The 8,664-nt window shown below is 32.4% G+C and overlaps 1 protein-coding gene across 1 annotated transcript in view; it reads left to right on the top strand.

Moving 5' to 3' along the window:
- Nucleotides 1-1,492: 1,492 nt before the first annotated feature.
- Nucleotides 1,493-8,664, top strand: part of LOC145271357 (uncharacterized) — a 19,276-nt gene continuing 12,104 nt past the window's right edge. Inside the window, exon 1 of the mRNA XM_080126900.1 lies at nucleotides 1,493-1,854. The gene's annotated coding sequence lies outside the window, so the exon portion shown is untranslated. The remainder of the gene's footprint in view (nucleotides 1,855-8,664) is intronic.

The following is an 8,664-nucleotide window of genomic DNA, read 5'->3' as shown; positions in this document are numbered from 1 at the left end:
CTTTTATTAAAAACACAAAAAAAACCATTAAACAAGTAAAAATATTTTTAAAAAAATATTATGGGGGGGGGCTATAGTTTATTTTAAAAAACAATATCTCCTTCAAGAACGATCATAAAATGTGTTTTCAATCGATATTTATTCAATAAGGGACCAGTTTTCCTACCTAGCGAAAGGGACGAGTTTTCCCGAGACGAGTTTTCCGGAGACGAGTTTTCCCGAGACGAGTTTTCCCGGGACGAGTTTTCCCGAGACGAGTTTTCCCGAGACGAGTTTTCCCGGGACGAGTTTTCCCGAGACGAGTTTTCCCGAGACGAGTTTTCCCGGGACGAGTTTTCCCGGCACCAGTGCACTTATGATCCGCGCTATATTTTAAATTTTGTGTTACTAGTGCACTTATTGATCCATGCTGAAATAACGTTATTATTTTAAAAGCCATTCTTAACATGGGGAGGGTGTTTTGTACCTATTTTCTACTTTAACCTTGCAATTGAATAAAAAAATTTAATTAAAGTTAGAAATACGATTTAAAATATAGCGCGGATCATAAGTAAGTGCACTAGCACCCATATTTTTTTTTTATTAATAAATGTTTAGTAATTATTTTTCTTTTAATATTCATAAACAGTAAAAACGTCGTCATTTAAAAAGAAAATGCTATTAAAAAAAAAAGAAAAAGTCGATAAAAGTGATTAAAAACAAAGGCGATAAAAGTGAGATATTATTAATGTGTAGTAATTTCTTTTATTTCAATATTCATAAACAGTAAAAAAAAGTCGATAAAAATTCATGATCGTTTAGTTACTATGGCAACTAAAACATGTCCTTTGCTCATGCGTAGGGAGAAGTCAGTGTTTTTTTATGGTGTTCGGCAGGGAACTCAAATCGCGACCAGTACCATTACGGTACACATAGATTAAAAAAAAGTTGTCAAAAAAAAACAAATATATAACAAGTAAATTTTATCAAAGGCAAGATAAGTTACTTTTCTACCAAACTGGATATATTTTTTGTGTTTTTATTCAATGTAACGTGCAGTGTTTACCGATGTATTGGACAATTCAAAATGGCGCCCGACTCTCTCTTTAACACGGTGAGTTTGGGAAAAGGTGTTATAAATAATAAACTAGACAAAATACTATTAAAAAAAAACCGAATATATATCAACTTATGTCATGGTAACATATATTGAGCGAGCTTCTAGCAGTATTTTGTCTAGTTTATTATTTATAACATCTTTTCCTGAACTTACCGTGTTAAAGAGAGAGTCGGGCGCCATTTTGAATTTTCCAATACATCGATAAACACTGTATGCTTTTCGAGATGAATAAACATGTTACATTGAATAAAAACACGAAAATTATATCCAGTTTAGTAGAAAAGTAACTTATCTTGCCTTTGATAACATTTATTTGTTATATATTTGTTTTTTTGACAACTTTTTCGAATCTGTGTGTACAGTAATACAAACCCACGAAAATAATCAAAACTTGATAGGAAAGCAATTCGGAAGACTTAAGTAATGAACGGATATTTTTACATGGGGAACGAAATAATAATTTCACCGTGTTATTATGACATAAATTTAGCATTTGTTTTTATTCTTTTTAAATAATTTCACGTTTAAATCGTGTTTTTCATCTTTTAATTTTGATTCTTTTATATTTTCATATTTTTTTTTATTTCTTAATGACTTGAACTCACAAAACAAAAGTTGTATCAATTTACTAAAGATATCCTGACAAAGAAAACAATTTTTTTGTTTTGAACACAAAAGAAAGAAACGAATTCATCTCGATTTTATTTATTTTATTTTATTTTTTATTTTTTTGTGTTGAATTTCTTGAATGAAAGGTAAGTTTTTTTTCTTTTTTTTTTTTCTTCTCTAAAAACCTGGTGCTAATGCAGAGAGTTATTCGCGCTATTTTTTAAATCGTATTTCCACGTTTAATTAAAGGGGTTTTTATTACTGTACACATAGATTCGAAAAAGTTGTCAAAAAACAAATATATAACAAGTAAATGGTATCAACGGCAAGATAAGTTACTTTTCTACCAAACTGGATATATTTTTTGTGTTTTTATTCAATGTAACATGTTTATTCAGCTCGAAAAACATGCAGTGTTTACCGATGTATTGGAAAATTCAAAATGGCGCCCGACTGTCTCTTTAACACGGTAAGTTTGGGAAAAGATGTTATAAATAATAAACTAGACAAAATACTATTAAAAAACAACCGAATATATGTCAACTTATGTCACGGTAACATATATTGAGCGAATTTCTAACAGTATTTTGTCTAGTTTATTATTTATAATACCTTTTCCCAAACTAACCCTCTCCGAGAGAGAGTCGGCCGCCATTTTGAATTTTCCAATCGGTAAACACTGCATGTTTTTCGAGCTGAATAAACATGTTAAATTGAATAAAAACACGAAAATTATATCCAGTTAGGTAGAAAAGTAACTTATCTTGCCTTTGATAACATTTATTTGTTATATATTTGTTTTTTGACAACTTTTTCGAATCTATGTGTACAGTAATACAAACCCAATTAAAGTTTTATATGTAATTGTACCTATTTACTATGCCTCTCCACGGGACAGAGTTAGACACCAGGGTCGTTTTTTAACGTGGAGAAAAGGTACAAAAATAAAAATTGTCTCAGTCGTGGAGGATTTCTCCTCCACCGAAAGAGAACAAGAAATAGAAGGGCAGCAAGCATCTGAAGAACAGATACTACACTTTGATCTTAACCAAAAGAATAGAATAGAATAGAGAAAAATAGATTAGGTACAAAACACCCTCCCCATGTTAAGAATGGCTTTTTAAATAATAACGTTATTATTTCAGCACGGGTCACTCTCTGCATGAGTACCAAAAAACTTACATAGGGTTTGTATTACAATACACAGAGGTAAGAAAAAAAATAATATATACGAGCAAAATGAATAAACATTTTGACCTCTCCTTTTACTTAAAAATTCACCAAAAATCAAGAAATTAACCAAATTTAATGAAAATTTCAGTATTTATCAAACATTGATCGCCGAATATAATGAACTAATTATTTTTACTTAACTCTTAGTGAAAATGTATTATTTTGTTTAAACAAAAAATACCTTTACTGAAGTCATGGTTTTCAGTAGTAAATAAAAAACACAAGAATTTATTTTTGCTTTTTTTATATAAATAAAGCATTGTAATTTGTAACGATAAAAATAAAATAAAATAATTTTTACAGGAACATTACGAAAAAAGCCCCTGAGTCCTTAGTAATTAATTCGATATAACTCAAAGAAAAATTAATTTCTCGAACTACCAATATTATCATTGAATTAAGCATTGTTTATTTAATATTTTCACACAAAAAATTATAATTGCAAAAATTATTTCTACTTTTTTTACGCTTTTTTTACGTAATCTTTACATGTAAGATTCTAATATTTCCATTGCACGCAAGAACGTATAACCATCAACGTAAAATAATGTTCATATAATCTTGGAAAATAAAGTTAAAAAAATTAAATTGAAAAACAGGAACGTAGAAAAATAATTTAATGAAAAAATGGCAAAAATTATACGAACGTTCCATGTGGGTAAGTACGGATGTACAGAGTTGAAAAGAAAATCAGTCTGTTTCGCCCACCCTCCTCCTCCTCCTCTTTTCAACTACATGCCTATTTGTGTTTATCAACTTTAAATTTAACGTAAACATTATATTAAATTTTGGCGTAAGTCAATGTGTATTGTGTATGTGTAATTTTTTCAATGATTATAAATTGTTTTCTTAACCAATTGTAATTCTGTATTAATATTGATAAATAATGTTGCTAACTTTTTTTTTTTTTCAAAGAATAAATTGTCAGTAGAATTTAATTAACTTTTATGCATTTTTAAATGAAGGAAGGAGGGTCTGCGACTAAAAAAAAAAGAAAAAAAAGTCGATCTGTATGCCGAAATAATGTTAAATAAAGACATAATTATGTCTAAACTGCATTGAACATAAGGCAGAACTTTCACCTCTCAACTTTGATTTGAGTTGTCTCCCCTTTTTTATTTCATCAGATTTAATCATGGCGGAAAAAAATACTACAACTCGCTTAGTCGTAAAATTTGATTTTCTTGAATAAAAATCGACATAATCAAATTTCATGATTTTTGGAATATGTTATTTTTGTTCTATGGCTGGTACATACACATCATACAGACTTTTCTGTATTTACTTTTAATTGCCGCCATAAGTACTATTCTGAATAAGCACCACAATATTATCATTTGTCATGTTGCGATTAGTTAAATAATAGCGGGCGAGGGTGCTCAGCGTTGCCCAGTTGTAAAATATGGTTAAATAAAAAAATTTTTTAAAAATATGGTTAAATAAAAAAAACAAAAATATGGTTAAATAAAAAAAAACAAAAAATATGGTTAAATAAAAAAACCCAAAAAAGATGGTTGAATAAAATAAAAAATACGGTTAAATAAAAAAAAATATGGTTAAATAAAAAATATGGTTAAATAAAAAAACAAAATAGGGGACTTGGGTGCCATCAGCCAGAAGCAAAATCGAAAGCAAAATTTTGTAAGCCCCCGCCCCAAATGCTGCGTGGTTGTAGCAAACTTGCAACAATTCAGTTCATAAGCGAACACGTTATCAACTGGACCATGATGACACATGTCATGGCATCACAAATTTAGCGTTTTATAATGAAAGAACAATTTATAAACAGTGTTGAAACCAACATTTTTACCTGACCCCACATCAAACTAACAACATTTCTACATGAAATAATATACGATTTTTTTCTAATTTTTTGATATTACGTGTCTGCGTGACCACTCTTTCTAGCCATGTTTGTACCGCTTTGATATGGATGACAAAAGCTTTTTGTAGATAAACAAACACATTAACACACACAAACAGCTGAGACTTATATAATCCTAATTAATTAGTTAATGGCTATTTCTGCAGTTTAATATCCATGTAAATGTATTAGGCAAAGAACAAAAAATTTGAGTACCAATGTTTTTTACAACTTCAATGATACCAGGTTATGGTGTAAAAAAAATAATACCCAACTAACTTCCATCGGAAAACAAAGCAGAAACAACATGTGTACACAAAAGCAAAGAAAGGAAAATTTTGTAACACAAAAAAAACAACAGAAAATAACAGTTAATAGGGCTAGGACAACAGAATATTCTTTTCATTGTTTTGACTCTCGAGTGTATATCCGTTGATATCTTATCTGCTTTTATATAGAGTGATATGGTTCTTTTTTTTCTTTTTTTTTTTTACACAGTGATCACCACTTATCAAGGCCCGGAAGCTACTCAGGGATAAGGGTTATTGCAAGTACATTACGTTAGTGTGGAGATTTGATGAAGTGTTTACTTAAGGGGGCGGTTCATTAGGAATTTGTTAACATTGGACTTGAAGACATCCAAGTTGTAGTCCGGTGGGAAGCAGGCAGACGGAACAGAAAGAAGCTTTGTTCATGGAATCCGCGTTTTGATTTAGGCCCAGATATAGAGTCGGGGAAATTTTTCACAGTGGATTCAGCTAGACGGGTGTTTTTCGTGAAAGATTGGCGAGGGAGGACCAGAGATTGGAGTTCAGACGAGCACCTGCCATGGAAATAACGATAAAACAAGGATAGGCTCGCAACGTCTCTTCTGTGGGAGAGAGGTTGCAGGGTAGAGAAAAGGGCATCCCCCACTAAGCCACAAAGTCTATTTTGTACTCTGTCAAGGCAGGATAGGCTGTTTTCAGCAGCCCCTGCCCAGATATGGCAGCAGTATTCCATCCTTGGACGTACTTGGCTTTTATATAGATAGAGAATTGCATCCTTGGTGAGATATCTTCTGGAGCGGTAGAAGGATCCCACCATCTTTCCAGCGACCTTGGCAACAGACTTGATGTACGTGTTCCATTTCAGATCAGGAGTAAAGGTCAAACCCAGAAGCTTGTCAAAACACGGGGCCTCACCCAGACGAGAGCCATCCATCACAATTGATGCCAGGTGGGGATCAGAGCGTTGATGATGTAAGGATAGGAGTTTGGTTTTGGATGCATTAAAGGTAACCAGCCACATCTTCCCCCACTGAACCACACGCTCAAGATCAGAGGAGAGAGAATCTGAGAGAACTTTGTCATTTACAGCCTTTGATGTGTTGCCGTAGATGGTCGTATCATCAGCATAGATGTCAACAAATGATTTAAGTATGTGTTTAGGGAGGTCATTGATGTAGATCAGGAAGAGAGTTGGGCCTAGGATTGACCCCTGAGGGACTCCAGCATTTATATTGCAGGCCTCCGATTTTTGTCCATCTACTACTACTCTTATGAGCCTATCGGAGAGAAATGATTTAATGATTGAGAAAACATTCCAGTTATACCGTAGCTGGAAATCTTGTGAAGTAATCTGCTGATTAACTGTGTATATGTCAGATATATACTCGAGAGTCAAAACAATGAAAAGAATATGCTGTTTTCAATTAAAAGAAATACATAAAAACAGTAATGTGGTATGCTGTTCGTTTTGACGGACACAACGAAATAGATAAAACAGAAAGAATGTAGAAAGTATGCTATGTTTGTTTATGGTTTAGTGAATTTGTTCGCTGTTGTTATATAATGGAAAATGAATTGTATAATAACTTAAATTGACGTTGTGTGAATGAAGTATTAAATAAATAAAGAAAAAAGAATGCAGAAGCTATTTTTACTGCTATGCTGGTTTATGGTTTAGTCTTAGTGAATTCGTTTGCTGTTGTTATATGTTTGAAATTGAATGGTCTTATAACTGTAATAGATGTTGTGCGAATGTAGAAATAAAGAAAGGACAAAAAATACAGAAGGTACATTTAGTGCTATATTATGTTTGTGTATAATCTAGTTTTAGCATTGAATTATTTTGCTGAACTGTAAATGAAGCCATGCGAATGAAATATTTCACTATTTGCGCCATATTTTAATCTTAAGTGTTCATTTGAATAATCTAATTCCTTTATAAGAATAATAGAAATAACCAATCAGAGGCAACGGACTTTTATGAGGGAGATGTTGTTATTTATTGATTCTACTATGGGAGGGAGATATTATTTATTGATTATAGTACGGGAGGGAGACATTATTTATTGGTTTGACTATGGGAAGGACACATTATTATTTATTGATTCTACTGCAGGAGGGAGACATTATTTATTGATTCGATTGTGGGAGGGAGACATTATTTATTGATTTGACTATGGGAGGGAGACGTTATTATTTATCGATTCTATTATAGGAGGGAGACATTATTTATTGATTCTACTGCAGGAGGGAGACATTATTTATTGATTCGACTGCGGGAGGGAGATATTATTGATTTGTTTATGGGAGGGAGACGTTATTATTTATTGATTCGATTATGGAGGGGAGACATTATTATTTATTGATTCCACTATGGGAGGGAGACGTTATTATTTATTGATTCAATTATGGAAGGGAGACATTATTTATTGATTCTACTGCAGGAGAGAGACATTAGTTATTGATTCAACTATGAGAGGAAGACATTATTTATTGATTCGACTGCGGGAAAGTTGATATGTATGTGTTTGTATGAGCCAGTGTAAACGTAATATCTGTATTACGTGTAGATTTTCTTCCGGTGTTGACTAGTGGTTAGGGTTTCATTGTTTTTGTGCATTACATGTTTGTACCAAAGCAGACTATTTTCCTGCGTTTTGTCTAATACCAGCATAACTTTGGACACGGTTGAGTCCAACGCAACAGACTTGTCTTCATGAATGATATTCTTCTTTCTGCTTACTTCATCAATGGCCATATTCGGAGCCATACAAATTCCAGCTGACTACAATAGGAACGTTTTCAAGTCCTATGTAAACAAATACTCATTGAGTCGTTCCTTTCAATAACGTCTCATCATTTGTGTGCATTACACGTCCATGCCAGAAGAGACGATTTTCTCTCATTTTTGATGTTATAATTGTGATGTCATAATTGACTTCCTCTTATTTAATTATTTACGTTATTCAATTTTTAATATTTTGCTTATTAGTTGCCTTTCCTCAAACTGTCTTAAACATGTCTAAAACATTCAATGCAGATGAAGAAATATGTACAGTGATAAAATAAAAAAAATTCTCATGTTTTTAGTAGTATATTAATATTCTTTTATACAGCACATTTTTGTACAGTTTTCTTCCTCCTGAGGCTGAAAAGGAAAAGATATCAAGAAGCATGCATGGTCCCCCGTGAGTGCACAGTGAACGAGGCATAATAAAAAATGACTATGTTCAGCATTCCCCGCCCCATTTAGCCCCAAAAGTCCCCAGGGAATGTCAAATCCTGATGAAATAAACAAACATATGTAAATTTGAGTTCTGCCCCACATATAAAAAGAAATTTATAAGTCCATCATTTACCCCCCCCCCCTTTAGCCCCAAAAATCCCCAAGGCCTTAACATATTTAAATTTGAGTTCAGCACCATGCAAAACTGCTAAATAGACATATACAGAAAATTTTGGACAAATATGGTAAAATAGTTCCAAAAATGGTGTGTTTTTATTAGCCTTCAAAAAGCCCCTGGGGCACACCCAAGAGTTATCACGAAGTATAGACAAACAAAATTATATAGAAATCAGTTAGTTACAAC

The sequence above is a fragment of the Euprymna scolopes genome, chromosome 46, assembly GCF_053919585.1.
Source record: "Euprymna scolopes isolate OS-2025 chromosome 46, ASM5391958v1, whole genome shotgun sequence".
Classification (NCBI taxonomy): domain Eukaryota; kingdom Metazoa; phylum Mollusca; class Cephalopoda; order Sepiida; family Sepiolidae; genus Euprymna; species Euprymna scolopes.
This window is presented reverse-complemented; position numbering and strand designations above follow the sequence as displayed.